Here is a 16282-nt window from a genome sequence, read left to right as displayed (position 1 = left end):
CTGGATATATGCCCAGGAGTGGGATTGCAGTATCATATGGTAGCTCTGTTTTTAGTTTTTTAAGGAACCTCCATACTGTTCTCCATAGTGGCTGTACCAATTTACATTCCCACCAACAGTAGGAGAATTTCCTTCTCTCCACACCCTCTCTAGCATTTATTGCTTACGGATTTTTTGATGATGGCCATTCTGACTGGTGTGAGGTGATACCTCACCGTAGTTTTGATTTGCATTTCTCTAATGATTAGCAATGCTGAACATCTTTTCATGTGCCTCTTGGCCACTTGTATGTCTCCTTTGGAGAAATGTCTATTTAGTTCTTTTGCCTATTTTTCGATTGGGTTGTTTGTTTTTTTGATATTGAGCTGCATGTGCTGCTTGTATATTTTAGAGACTAATCCTTTGTCAGTCACATCATTTGCAAATATTTTCTCCCATTCTGTGAGTTCTGTTCATTTTGTTTATGGTTTCCTTTGCTGTGCAAAAGCTTTTGAGTTTAATTAGGTCCCATTTGTTTAATTTTGTTTTTATTTCCATTACTCTTGGAGACAGGTCAAAAAAGATATTGCTGTGATTTATGTCAGAAAGTGTTCTGCCTATGTTTTCCTCTAAGAGTTTTATAGTGTCCAGTCTCACATTTAGATCTTTAATCCATTTTGAGTCTATTTTTGTTTATGGTGTTAGGGAGTGTCCTAATTTCATTTTTTTACATGTAGCTGTCTAGTTTTACCAGCACCATTTATTGAAGAGACTGTCTTTCCTCCATTGTATAGTCTTGCCTCCTTCATTGTAGATTAATTGACCATAGGTGCATGGGTTTATTTCTGGGCTTTCTAACCTGTTCCATTGATCTATATTTCTGTTTTTGTGCCAGTAGCATACTGTTTTGATGACTATACCTTTGTAGTATAGTCTGAAGTCCTGATTCCTCCAGCTCCGTTTTCCTTTCTCGAGACTGCTTTGGCTATTTGGGATCTTTTGTGTCTCCATACAGATTTTAAGATTTTTTGTTCTAGTTCCATGAAAAATGCCATTGGTAGTTTGATAGGGATTGCATTGAATCTGTAGATTGCCCTGGGTAGTATAGTCATTTTCACAGTGTTGATTCTCCCCATCCAAGAACATGATATATCTCTCCATCTGTTTGCGTTATCTTCAATTTCTTTTGTCAGCATCTTATAGTTTTCGGAGTACAGGTCTTTTGTCTCCTTAGGTAAGTTTATTCCTAGGTATTTTATTCTTTTTGGTTTGATGGTAAATGGGATTGCTTTTTGAATTTCTCTTTCTGATCTTTCATTGTTACTGTATAGGAATGCAAGAGATTTCTGTGCATTTTTTTGGTATCATGCAGCTTTACCAAATTCATTGATTAGCTCTAGTAATCAGTTTTCTGGCGGCCTCTTTAGGATTATCTATGTATAGTATGATGTCATCTGCAAACAGTGACAGTTTTACTTCTTCTTTTCCAATCTGTATTCCTTTTATTTCTTTTTCTTTTCTGATTGCCATGGCTAGGACTTCCGAAACTATGTTGAATAATAGCGGTGAGAGTGGACATCCTTGTCTTGTTCCTAATCTTAGAGGAAATGCTTTCAGTTTTTCACCATTGAGTATGATGTTAGCTGTATGTTTGTCATCTATGGCCTTTATTATGTTGAGGTAGGTTCGCTCTGTGCCCCATTTCTGGAGAGTTTTTATCATAAATTGGTGTTGAATTTTGTCAAAAGCTTTTTCTGCATCTGTTGAGATGATCATATGGTTTTTACTCTTTAATTTGTTGATGTGGTGTGTCACATTGATTGATTTGCAGATACTGAAAAATTCTTGCATCCCTGGGATAAATCCCACTTGATCATTTGTATGATCCTTTTAATGTATTGTTGGATTCGGATTGCTAGTATTTTGTTGAGGATTTTTGTGTTCATCAGTGATATTGGCCTGTAGTTTTCTTTTTTTATGGTATCAGGGTGATGGTGGCCTTGTAGAATGAGTTTGGGAGTTTTCCTTCCTCGGCAATTTTTTTGGACAAGTTTGAGAAGGATAGGTGTTAGCTCTTCTCTAAATATTTGATAGAACTGTCCTGTGAAGCCACAGTTTCAATATCAGTACTTGTGATTGGTCTGTTCATATTTTCTACTTCTTCCTGGTTCAGTCTTGGGAGAGTGTACCTTTTTAAGAATTTGCCCATTTCTTCCAGGTTGTCCATTTTATTGGCATACAGTTGCTTGTAGTAGTCTCTTATGCTCCTTTGTATATTTGTGGTGTCAGTTGTAACTTCTCCTTTTTCATTTTATTGACTTGAGTCCTCTCTCTTTTTTTCTTAATGAGGCTGGCTAAAGGTTTATCAATTTTGTTTATCTTTTTAAAGAACCAGCTTTTAGTTTCATTGATCTTTGCTATTGTTTTCTTTGTCTCTATTTCATTTATTTCTGCTCTGATCTTTATGCTTTTTTCCCTTCTACTAACTTTAGGTTTTGCTTGTTCTTCTTTCTCTAGTTGTTTTAGGTGTAAGGCTAGGTTGTTCATTTGAGATTTTTCTTGTTTCCTAAGATAAGCTTGTATTGCTATAAACTTCCCTCTTAGAACTGCTTTTGTTGCATCCCATAGGTTTTGGATCATTGTGCTTTCGTTTTCATTTGTCTCTAGGAATTTTTTGATTTCCTGTTCGATTTCTTCAGTGACCTATTGGTTGTTTAGTAGCATAGTGTTTAGTCTCCACGTGTGTGTGATTTTTATAGTTTTTTTTCATTATTTTTAATCTTATAGTGTTATGGTCAGAAATGATGGTTGATATGATTTCAATTTTCTTAAATTTACTGAGGCTTGCTTTGTGGCCCAGCATTTGGTCAGGCCTGGAGAATGTTCCATGTGCACAAGAGAAGAATGTGTATTCTGCTGCTTTTGGATGGAATGCTCTATAAATATCAATTAAGTATAAGTCTATCTGGTCCTAGAGTGTCATTTAAGGCCTGTGTTTCTGTATTGATTTTCTGTCTGGATGATCTGTCCATTGATGAAAGTGGGGTGTTAAAGTCCTGCACTATTATTGTGTTACTGTTGATTTCTCCCTTTATGACTTTTAGTACTTGCCTTATGTATTTGAGGTGCTCCTATGTTTGGTGCATATATGTTTACAATTGTTATATCTTCTTCTTGGATTGATCCCTTGATCATTATGTAATGTCCCTCTTTGTCTCTTATAACAGTCTTTATCTAAAAGTCTATTTTGTCTAATATGAGAATTGCTACTCCAGCTTTCTTTTGATTTCCATTAGCATGGAATACCTTTTTTCCATCCCCTCACTTTCAGTCTGTATGTGTCCCTAGGGCTGAAGTGGGTCTCTTGTAGACAGCATATATATGGGTTTTATTTTTGTATCCATTCAGCCAGTCTGTGTCTTTTGGTTGGAGCATTTAATCCATTTACATTTAAGGTGATTATTAATATGTATGTTCCTGTTGCCATTTTTCTTAATTGTTTTGGGTTTGTTTTTGTAGGTCTTTTTTCTTCCCTTCCTCTTTTGTTCTCTTGTGGTTTGATGATCCTCTTCAGTGTTGTGTTTGGGTTGCTTTTTCTTTTTTGCATGTGTATCTCTTGTAGTTTTTGGGTTTGCTGTTCCCATGAGGTTTTAATATAGTAGTCTATATATGTACAAGGTTGTTCTAAGTTGCTGGTCTCTCTCCCACCTAGAGAAGTTCCTTTAGCATTTGTTGCAAAGCTGGTCTGGTGGTGCTGAATTTTCTTAGCTTTTGCTTGTCTGTAAGGCTTTTTATTTCTCCATCCAATCTGAATGAGAGCCTGCTGGGTTGAGTATTCTTGGTTGTAGGATCTTCCCTTTCATCATAAATATATGATGCCACTCCCTTCTGGCCTGCGGAGTTTCTGCTGAGAAATCAGCTGTTAACCTTATGGGAGTTCCCTTGTATGTTATTTGTTGTTTTTCCCTTGTTCCTTTTAATATTTTTCTTTGTCTTTACTTTTTGTCAGTTTGATTACTATGTGTCTTGGCATGTACCTTCTTGGTTTATCCTGCTTGGGACTCTCTGCGCTTCCTGGACTTGGGTGACTGTTTCCTTTCGCATGTTAAGAACGTTTTCAGCAATTATCTCTTTGAATATTTTCTAAGGTTCTTTCTCTCTCTCTTCTCCTCTGGGACCCCTATACTGTGAATGTTGGTGCATTTAATGTCCCAGAGGTCTCTTAGACTGTCTTCATTTCTTTTCATTCTTTTTTCTTTATTCTGTTCCATGGCAGTGATTTCCACCATTCTGTCTTCCAGGTCACTTATCTGTTCTTCTGCTTCAGTTATTCTGCTATTGATTCCTTCTAGCATATTTTTCATTTCAGTTACTTTATTGTTTTATTGTTCATCTCTATTTGTTTGTTCTTTAGTTCTTCTAGGTCTTTGTTAAACATTTCTTGCATCTTCTTGATCCTTGCCTCCATTCTTTTTCCAAGATCCTGGATCATCTTCACTATCATTCTTCTGAATTCTTTTTCTGGAAGGTTGCCTATCTCCACTTGACTTAGTTGTTTTTCTGGGGTTTTATCTTGTTCCTTCATCTGGGACATATACCTCTGCCATTTCATTTTGTCTAATTTTCTGTGATTGTGGTTTCCATTCCACAGGCTGCAGGACTGTAGTCCTTGCTTCTGCTGTCTGCCCTCTGGTGGATGAGGCTGTCTTCAGCTTTTTAAGTTAGATGCTTAAATAATTGATTTTAGATCATTCTTTTCTAATATAATTTCATACTATAAATTTCTCTCTAAGCACTGTTTTAGCTGCATCTCACAAATCTTGATACATTGTATTTTCATTTTAATTCAGTTCAGTATATTTTCTTATTCCTCCATGATTTTTTTTCTTTGACCTGTTGATTATATAGAAGTGTGTTTAATTTTCAAATATTGGAGATTTTCTGGATGTCTGTTATTGATTTATAACTTAATTCCATTGTAGTCAGAGAACATATTCTATATTATCTTCATGACTTTAAATATATTGGGACTTGTTTTATGGCCCAGCATATAGTCCATCTTGATGGATGTTCCTTGTATATTTGAAAAGCATGTATATTAAGCAGTGGCTGTGTGGAGTGCTGTATAGCTATCAGTTTAGATCAGATTGGTTGATAGTGCTGTTCACGTTCTAACCTTACTGATTTTGTCTACTTCTATAAATTACTGAGAGAGATGTGTTAATTATAATTTGAATTTAACTATCCATTCAATCAGCTTTTTTATAATTTATTTAAAACATTAAAAGATAAAATATGCATAGAGAAACAAAATAAAATATGAAACAAACAAAAATATATAGCTCAATGAATTATTATGAAATGATTGTATAACCACCACCCAGGTCAAGAAATAGAACGTTGTTAGCATCCCAAAGTTCCCTTATGCTTCCTTCCAGTTATTGCTTCTTGTATTCCTCCTTCACAAAGGTGACCAGTATCCTGATTTTATAGTGTCACTTCCTTGGTTTTCTTCAGAGTTTTTTTCTTTCAGTTTTGTTGAGATACAATTGACATAACAGTACTGTATAAGTTTAAGGCATATAGCATAATGACTTGACATATACATCTTGAATTAATTGCCACAATAAGTAGAGTTAACATGTATCATCTCATTTAGATCCAAAAAAAAAATCAAAGGAAGAAAAATATATTTTTTCCTTTGTGATGAGAACTTTTAGGATTTACTCTCTTAACAACTTTCAGATACACCAGTACAGCAGTGTTAACTATAGTTATCATGTTGTACATTACGTCCCCAACACTTATTTATCTTATAACTGGAAATTTGTAACTTTTACCCACATTCATCCAGTTTTCATACCTCCCAACCGCTATCTCTGTTAACTCCAAAGCTGATCTCTTTTTCTGTGAGGTTTTATTTTTTGTTGTTGTTTGTTTGTCTTTTAAGATTCCACATATAAGTGAGATAATACGGTATTTGTCTTTCTCTGTCTGACTTACTTCACTTAGCATAATGTCCTCAAGGTCAACCATGTTGTCATAAATGGCAGGGTTTCCTTCTTTTTTATGGCTGAATAGTATTCCTCTGTGTGTGTGTGTGTGTGTGTGTGTGTGTGTGTGTGTGCGCGCGTGTGTGTGTGTGTGTGTTTCAATATCATGCTGAGTTCAGTTTGCTGGTTTTTTCTTTTTGGGGGGGTGGATTTTTGCATCAATGTTCATAAGGGATATTGGCCTCTAGTTTTTTTTAATGGTTTCTTTGTTCTCATAGAATGAGTTAGGAAGTCTTCCCTCTTCAATTTTTGGAAAAGTTTGTGAAGGATTAGTTTTTCTTTAAATGTTTGGTAGAATTCCAGTGAATCTATCATGTCCAGGGCTTTTCTTTGTGGAGATATTTTTGATTACTGATTCAACCTCCTTACTAGTTATAGGTCTATTCAGATTTTCTATTTCTTTGTAATTTAGTCTTGGTAAAGGACTACCAAACGTTGTGTGTCTAGAAATTTGTCCATTTAAAACTAGGTTATCTGACTTTTTGGCATATAATTGTTCATAGAACTCTCTTGTCCTTTTTATTTCTGTAGGATTGGTAGTAATGCCCCCACTTTCATATCTGATTTCAGTAATTCCTGTTGTCTCTCTTGTTTTCTTAGTTCATTTGGCTAAAGGTTTGTTGATCTTATTGATCTTTTTTTGTTGTTGATCTTTTTGTTGCTCTTTTTTTTCATAGATCTTGTTGATCTGTTTTGTTTAATTGATTTTTTTCTATTCCCTATTTTATTTATCTCTGCTCTAACATTTATTATTAGTATTTTTCTACTACTAGCTTTGGGTTTAGTTCTTTTTTTCCCTAGTTCCTTAAGTTGTAAAGTTAGGTTTTTGGTTTTAGATCTTACTTTCATCCATCCTTCCTTCCTTCCTTCCTTCCTTCCTTCCTTCCTTCCTTCCTTCCTTCCTCCGTCCCTCCCTCCGTCCCTCCCTCCCTTCCTTTCATTTTTGGCTGCGTTGGGTCTTAGTTGCAACATGCGGGATCTTTCGTTGCTGCGTGTGGGCTCTTCATTGTGGCACGTGGGCTTCTCTCTAGTTGTGGCATACAGGCTCTGTAGTTGTGGTGAGCGGACTCTGTAGTTGCGGCGCGTGAGCTCCAGAGCACGTGGGTTTAGTAGTTGCGGTGCACAGGCTGTCTCTAGTTGTGGTGTGCAGGCTCTGTAGTTGTGGCACACAGGCTTCAGAGCGTGTGGGCTCTGTAGTTGTGACACGTGGGCTCTGTAGTTGTGGCGTGCAGGCTCAGTAGTTGTGGCATGCAGGCTTAGTTGCCCTGCGGCATGTGGGATCTTAGTTCCCCAACCAGGGATAGAACCTGTGTCCCTTGCATTGGAAGGCAGATTCTTAACCACTAGACCACCAGGGAAGTACTGTTTCTTGTTTTTTAATGTAAGCATTTATAGCTGTAAATTTCCCCCAGGACTGCCTTTGCGGCATCTCATAAATTTTGGTATGTTTTGGTTGTGTTTTCATTTTCATTCATCTCTAAATATTTTCTAATTTCCCTTGTGATTTCTTCTTTAATTCATTGGTTGTTTAACACTGTGTTGTTTAATTTCCATAATTTTGTGAATTTTCCAGTATTCTTTATGTTATTCATTTTTAACTTAATTCCTTTGCGGTCGGAGAAGATGTTCTGTATGATATATGTATCTTTTAAAATCTACTGAGACTTAATTCATGGCCTAACATATGGGCTATCTTGGAAAATGTCTCATGTGCATTTGAGAAGAATGTTTAAGCTGTTGTTGGTTGGAGTGTTCTGTATGTCTATTAAATCTCATTTGTTTATTGTGCTAGGTCGTCTGTTTCCTTACTTTCTGTCTGGTTGTTCCATTCATTATTGTAAGTGGGGTATTAAAGTCTGCAACTATAACAGTAGAACTGCCTATTCCTCCCTTCAGTTCTGTCAGTTTTTGCTTCGTATATTTCGATGTTCTGTCATTGTGTGCATAAATGTTTATAATAGTTATATCTCTTGCTGTATTGAAACTTTCATTAATATATAATGTACTTCTTTGTCTTTTGTAAACTTTTTTGCTTAAAGTCTGTTTTGTCTGATATAAGTATAGCCATTCCTCCTCTCTTTTTATTACCATTTGCATGAAATATCTTTTTCCATCCTTTTACTTTCGACCTGTTTGTCTTTGGCTCTCAAGTGAGTCTCTTGTAGACAGTATGTAGTTGGACCATGTTTGTTTATCCATTCTGCCAAGTTTTGTCTTTTTTTTTTTTTTTTGCGGTGCGCGGGCCTCTCACTGTTGTGGTCTCTCCCGTTGTGGAGCACAGGCTCCAGACACGCAGGCTCAGTGGCCATGGCTCACGGGCCTAGCCACTCCGCGGCATGTGGGATCTTCTCGGACCGGGGCACGAACCCATGTCCCCTGCATCGGCAGGCGGACTCTCAACCACTGCGCCACCAGGGAAGCCCCAATTTTTGTCTTTTGATTGGAGAGTTTAATCTATTTACATTTAAAGTAATTACTGATCAGGAGGAACTTATTTTTGTCATTGTGTTATTTGTTTTCTATATGCCCTACAACTTTTTTGCCCCTCATTTCCTGCATTTTTGTCTTTTGTGTTTAGTTGATTTTTTAGTAGTGAATTATTTAAAAACCTTCACAGTTTCCTTTGGTGCTTTTCTATAGCTATTTTCTTTGTGTTTACCTTGGGAATTATGTTTAACATCCTAAGTTGAATGTATAGCAGCTTATCTTCAGTAACATGTAAAAACTATGTTCCTTTACAGCTCTTGTCGTCACCTCTTTTGGCTGCTGATGCCATAAAATTACACCGTTATACATTGTGTGCCTGAAAACATAAACTAATAATTCTTTTAAACACATTAGTCTCCTAAGTTCTGTAGAAAACAAAATTTGGAGCTACAAACCAAAGTTATAATAATACAAGCTCTTATACTAATAATTGCTTTTTTTCTTTAAATGTATTAGTCTCTAAAATCGTGTAGAAAACAAAAATACAATTATAAACCATTGTTACAATAAAACTAGTTTTCATAATTGCCTAGATATTTACCTTTATTGAGATCTTTGTTCTTCCATATGGCTTTGAGGTATTGTTTAGTATCTTTTCATGCCACCTTGCAGGACTCTCTTGAGCATTTTTTGTGGAGCAGGTCTAGTAGTCATGAACTCCCTCAGCTTTTGTTTATCTCTGGGTGTTTTGATTTATTCCTCACTTTTGAAGGACAGTTTTGCTGAATATGACTCTTGGCTGGCAGTTTCTTTCATTTAGCACTTTGAATATATCGGCCTACTGTCTTCTGGCCTTCAAAGTTTCTGATAAGAAATATATTTCTTAGGATAATAGGATAATAATAGGATAATAATCTTAGGATAATACTAGGATATTATTGAGGATCCCCTGTATGTGATGATTAGCTTCTCTCTTGCTGCTTTCAATATTTGCTCTTTGTTTTTGGCTTTTGAAAGTTTGGTGTGGGTTTCTTTGAATTCACTTTACTTGGAGTTTGTTGGGCTTCTTGGATGTTTATAATCATGTATTTCATGAAATTTGGGAAGTTCTCAGCCATTATTTTTTCAAATATTTTCTCTTTCCCTTTCTCTCTTTTCCTTCTGGGATACCCACAAAGCATATGTCAGTGTATTTGCTGGTATTGGAAAGGTTCCTTAGACTGCGTTCACTTTTCTTCAATCTTTTTTTCTTTGTTTCCCAGCATTGATAATTTCCATTGTCTTATATTTAAATCCACTGATTCTTTCTTCTACCTGCTTAAATCCACCTTTGAATCCTTTTTACCACCCTAGCTCCCATAAGCTCTGTGCAGGCTGTTCCAGGAACACTGCCTAGCTGCCTTCCAGGTGGCTGGAGATGGCTGATGGGTAGCCGTTACTGTGTAAGAGCTGAAATTGACTAAAATCAACCACAATTTATTGTCCAAGCCTTCTCCTCAAAGTTGCAAGCCTTCAACAGACCCCAGAGTTCCAAAATAGTTGTATCAGATAGACTCTGCCAGTCCAGTTATTGTCTAGGTGAGGAGACAGATTCCTGGTGCTTTCTACTCTGCCACTTTCTCAGCATTTTCATGATCTTTTACTTTCATTGTTTCTGTTAAGAAATCAGTTTTATGATAGTTGGTGCATCTTTGAAAGCAATCTATTTTTTCCCACCTGGCTCTTTGTACTCAGTATTTTACTGTGATGTAATTAAACGTCCATTTCTTTTTATTATCTTTTTAGAATTTTTAGGGCTTCATGAACCTTTACCTCAGTGTCTTCCATTAGTTTTGGAGAGGTCTTAGCTGTTATCTCTTACATTATTTTTCTCCTCTCCTTCTGGGACTCTAATTAATACGATAGACAGTCTCACTTGATACTTTATACCTCTTACCCTATTTTCTGTGTTCTTTAGTTCTTTAATTTCTTTACATTTAATTCTAGGTATTATCTTCTGGCTTCTTCCAGTTCATTTGCTCTTCAGCTGTGTCTTATATCCACACTGAATTCTTAATTTCAAATTAAGAATTCAATCCACATTGAATTCTTAATTTCAGTTGTGTTTTCATTGAATTCTTAATTTCAGTTGTGTTTTTAGTTTTAGAGTTTTCATTTAGTACTTTAAAAAATAGTTTCCAGTTTTCTGCTGAAAGATCCCTATACTATCTTTTATCTCCCTGAAAATGGTCAGCATGTGTCTGTTAAATCCATTTTCTGAAGGCCCCGATAGTTCTGTTTATAGTGTCTTTTGGTTTTTCTGGTTTTCATTCATCATGTCTTGTTCCCTTGTTTACCTGCCTATTTTTTTTTAAATAAATTTATTTATTTTATTTACTTGTTTTTGGCTGCTTTGGGTTTGTTGCTGCACGCGGGCTTTCTCTAGTTGCGGTGACCGGGGGCTACTCTTTGTTGCGGTGCATGGGCTTCTCATTGTGGGGGCTTCTCATTGTGGTGGCTTCTCTTGTTGCCGAGCATGGGTTCCAGGCACGCGGGCTTCAGTAGTTGTGGCACGCGGGCTTCAGAGCACAGGCTCGGTAGTTGTGGCGCATGGGCTTAGTTGCTCCGCGGCATGTGGGATCTTCCCGGACCAGGGCTCGAACCCGTGTCCCCTGCATTTGCAGGTGGATTCTTAACCACTGTGCTACCAGGGAAGCCTCTACCTGACTATTTTTATTTTGTGCTAGGTGTTGCATTTGCAGAAAGCTATGTTGAAATAATTTGAAGCCTAGAATCTTCCATAGATAATTTATATTTACTTCTGGCAAGTGGTTGGAAGTACCAGCACTGAGGGTAATTTCAAGGTGATTGGTAGCTAAGTTACTCCTGGTTTACTCTATCTCCTGGTGCACAGCTCTTGAAGGCCAAACCCAAAGATAAGGAGGATCCATCACTTGTTCCCCTCCTTATGTCCTAGTCTCCTTGCCCCTACCAAGATTCAGGAAGCCTTCAGAAGTGCTTGCTAGACCCTTAGTCTCTTCTTTTGGAATCAGCAAAACCTTCCCAGAAAAAGCACCCCAAACACCCAGATCACTTCCCCAGACTCTGTCTTCTTCCCTATCCTGACTTTATAATTCCTCACCACTTTGTTGCATCTCTGATGCTTTCAAGTAGATAATTATATTTTGTCCAGATTTTCTGTTTGTCCTCAGGATGAGGGTTGGTTCAGATTATTTGGCTTGCTATTAATGGAAACAAAAATGCCCTCCTATCAACTTTTGCGATGCCCTCTATCATAGTCACAAATGGCCTTTTCATGCTTTTTATGATGTTTAAGCTTTTGACTAATAAGAGTAATGACCTTATTTAGCCTCCTTCCCTGCCTTTTTTATTTTCTTTGCATTTTTTGTTCAGCTTTCACATTTTCTTTTTTTATTTGGCATCTTTTCTTGAGTTATATCAAAGCTGAATGCAAAAGAAAAAAATTGTGTTGTGAATATGTCTATATATGCAGGGTGAAATTTGTTTTCATTCTTCCTGTCTTCCTCATAAAAAGAGTAGTTTGTTGGGCCTTAGAAATTTTTTGTTTGGGAATTTAGTATTAGAAGATACTATAATATTTAGTAATTTAGGTAAAACGAGCTGTACATTTTTTAAAAACTTGTCTTTTGGTTATTCATATATATATAATTTTAAAAATTCTCATTAGACATGTATATTCATAGTGGGTAATTAATAAAAATCTTTCAGTTTATTTTCATCTGAATTATTTCATGGAACTCATGATTCTGTTTTCTGGAGTTATGTTTATCCTAAAGCTAACTTAGGAAGAAGGGAAGAATGTTGGCCTCTAGGAAGAACATCAGAGAACTTGATTTAAGGTAGATAAGCCAATCAACCAATGGGCAATATCTCCAAAAATCACTAATAAGTTTCTACGTAGAAATGTCTTATTTTCTAAACAAGCAAGTAAAACTTTACTCAATTATCATGGGATTGGGGGATTAAAGTAAGAAATAAAGGAATGTGTCAAACCGTGAGGTCCATTGAGGATCAAACTTAAGGTTGCTTCTATTTCAACATTTTCATAAATATTCCCCCAGAGGAATTACAGGTGAAATTGAGAAATTTGTAGATAATGCAAAATCCATCTGAAAAGTAAAAATTCTGAGCTGATGGAAAAAATGCAGGAAAATCCAACCAAATCTTATGAATTGTCACAAAAGTGGTAGATGACTAAGCATACAGTGAAAAGCAGCCCAAATTGTGTTTATGATCGTGGGCTCCAACTTGCCATTTGCCACCTAGAAACTCAGGGCCAAATTAATTTTTGAGTGAGGTTTCTGGTGAAAAATCACAGATATTTGGGGGTCTGACAAATAGATTGCCAGTGGCTTTGTAAAATCTAACCTTTCAGACGTGGAAGAGGGATGAGCTGTTGGCATGGGAGGGTATCTTAAAAAGCTCTTGTGACGTTGATTTGGAACTGACCCCAGACACTAATGAAAGAGTAATCCTCCCTAAATCACCCCAAAGCTAGTAATCCCTAGGGCTGCATGTTGGTGATTAAAAAAGAAAGGTAGGAGCAGCTGTCTTTTTGTTCAGTTTAATTATGACCCAGTACCTGGGTGAGTGTTAATTTCCTGGTGGCACTGTAGGTGGGTGGAGAAAGGTGTTAGGTTTCTGCACGCTGCAAGGACTGAATGTGCAGACATGAATTCTGCCTGGTGTATGGCCAGGGATGTGGACACTGTTCAGGGGAGCTCAAGCTCATGAGCTCAGGTTGCGTGGCGTTCAATTTCTGCCCTTTAAGTCTGAGACATGGGCTGCCGTGTGCCAGAGGACACAGCAGTGCTATCAGGTATCAGCTAGACTGCACACCTTAATTAGTAGCCCCCCACCTCCAGCAGGGCAGCTGCTGGGCCTGTGGGGTATAACTCCATTAAGTCATCAGGAAGAAGAGGAACATTTAGCCCCCTTAATCCCTTTAGCAGCATTCAGCACCAGAGGTCACAGAACTGGGCATCTGCTTTCTCAAGTTCCCAGTTCCGAATATTCAAGTGGTGTCTAAGGGTGTGTTCACAGACAGCCTGTGAGCTACTGGCTGTTCTTGGAAGTTAATGCCCCAGCTCCTGGTGAATGTGGAACACCATTCCTCCCAACTCGTCTCCTCTGTGTTTTCTCTATTTGAGAATGGTCCTATGGTCTGCCCAGTCATCCAGCCAGATGCTTGATATCATTGCATATGCCTTCTACCTCCTAAATAGCTCTCGCATCTACTGCATCTTCTCCTTTTCCATTGCACCTGCCTTGTTCTCCTTCACCACCCCTCTTGAGGGTTTCTGCAGCATTCTCCCTGCCTGCCTGCAGTCCCATCACTTTTCTGTCCAGCTTCCACATTGCCACCAAAGCACCCTTCCTAAAGTGTCAATCTCCTCAGGTTGTCTACTTGCTTAAAGTTACACAGTGGCTCCTAATCACCTATAGCTGCTTTTGCTAATCTTCAATCATCTTCTTACCATCTTTGTGATGTTCAAATTTTACCTTCACTATTGCTTTATTATTATTTTAATTTAAACCACATCTCTCCTTTTAGTTTTACTTCTTACTTGTCCTCGGAAATACTATCCTTAAAGGCATGGGTTTCACATGCTACTTACAGTTCTCTGCTGTAACTACTATAATAATCAGTGTTAGGCTGCGTGCCACCTAAAATTGTTTCCTTGTGGGAAATACTGAGTATCCAAAGCCATTTGTCATTTCCTCTCTAGTCTAATATTCCACAGGCTTGACTCCTTGTTATTGTTTGAACATATACAACCTTCCAAAACTGAGTCAAGAAGAAACAGACAATTTGAACAGACCAATCGCTAGTAGTAAAATTGAATTTGTAATAAAAGCTCCCAGCAAACAAAAGTCCAGGACTGGATGGTTTCACAGGGGAATAATACCAAACATATAAAGGAGAACTAATACCTGTCCTTCTCAAACTATTCCAAAAAATTGAAAAGGAGGGAACACTCCCAAATTCGTTCTGTGAGACCACCAATACCATGATACCAAAACCAGACAAAGATGCTACAAAAAAAGAAAATGATATCTTTGATGAATATAGGTGCAAAAATCCTCAACAAAATATTAGCAAACCAAATCCAGCAATATATAAAAAGGATCATATGCCATGATCAAGTTGAATTTATTCCAGGGACACAAGGATGGTTCAGCATTCACAAATCAATCAATATGATACACCACATTAATAAAAGGAAGAATAAAAATCATATGATCATTTCAATAGATGCAGAAAAAGCATGTGACAAGATTCAACATCCATGATAAAATCTTTCCAGAAAGTGGGTATGGAAGGAACATATCTTAACATAATAAAGACCATTTATGACAAACCCACAGCTAACATCATTCTCAATGGTGAAAAGCTGAAAGGCTTTCCTCTAAATTCAGGAATGAGACAAGGACGCCTACTCTCACCAATTTAACATAGTATTGGAAGTCCTAGCTACAGCAGTCTGCCAAGAAAAAGAAATAAAAGGCATCCAAATTAGAAAGGAAGAAGTAAAACTGTCACTACTCACAGATGACTTAATACTTTATATAGAAAACCCTAAAGTCTCCACCCCAAAACTATTAGAATAAATGAATTCAGCAAAGTTTCAGGATACAGGATTAATATACAGAAATCTGTTGCTTTTCTGTACACTAGTAATAAACTATCAGAAAGAGAATGTAAAGAAAAAAATCGCATTTAAAACCACATCAAAACAATAAAATACCTAGGAATAAATTTAACCAAGGAGGTAAAAGACCTATATTCTAAAAACTATAAAAAAATTGATAAAATTGAAGATGATGCAGAGAAATGAAAAGATGTCTCATGCTTTTTGATTGGAAGAATTAATATTGTTAAAATGGCTATACTATCCAAAGCAATCGCTATCAAAATACCCATGACATCTTTCACGGAAGTAGAACAAATAATCCTAAAATTCATACGAAACCACACACACACACAAAAGGAGTTATAACCCTCCCACACTTCAGACTATACTACAAAGCTACAGTAATCAAAACAGCATGGTACTGGAGCCAAAGCAGACACATAGATCAATGGAACAGAATAGAGAACCCAGAAATAAACCCATGTACCTATGGTCAATTAATCTCTGACAAAGGAGGCAAGAATGGAGAAAAGGCAGTCTCTTCAATAAATGGTGCTGGGAAAATTAGATACCTCCATGTAAAACAATGAGATTAGAATATTTCTTCACACCATATGCAAAAATAAACTCCAAATGGATTAAAGACCTAAATGTAAGACCTGAAATCATAAAAATCCTAGAAGAGAACATAGAACAAACACTCTTTGACATAAATCATAGCAATATTTTTTGCAATCTGTCTCCAAGGCAAAATAAATAAAAGCAAAATAAACAAATGGGACCTAATTAAACTTAAAAGCTTTTGTATAGCAAAGGAAGCCATCAACAAAAGAAAAAGACAACCTGCGGAACTGGAGAAAATATTTGCAAATGATGTGACTGACAAGGGGTTAATATCCAAAATATATAAACAGCTCATGTAATACAACATCAAAAAAATTAACTACCCAATCAAAAAAAAAAAATGGGCAGAAGATCTGAGTAGACATTTTTCCAAAGAAGACATACACAAGGCTAATAGGCACATGAAAAGATGCTCAAGATTGTGACTCATCAGAGTAAAGCAAATCAAAACAAGGAGAGATCACCTCACACCTGTCAGAATGGCTATTATGAAAAAGCCTCCAAATAATGTTGGCAAGGATGTGGAGAAAAGGGAACCCTCAT

This window comes from Orcinus orca, chromosome 1, assembly GCF_937001465.1.
Source record: "Orcinus orca chromosome 1, mOrcOrc1.1, whole genome shotgun sequence".
NCBI classification, from domain to species: Eukaryota; Metazoa; Chordata; class Mammalia; order Artiodactyla; family Delphinidae; genus Orcinus; species Orcinus orca.
Note: the sequence above shows the minus strand (reverse complement) of the source record.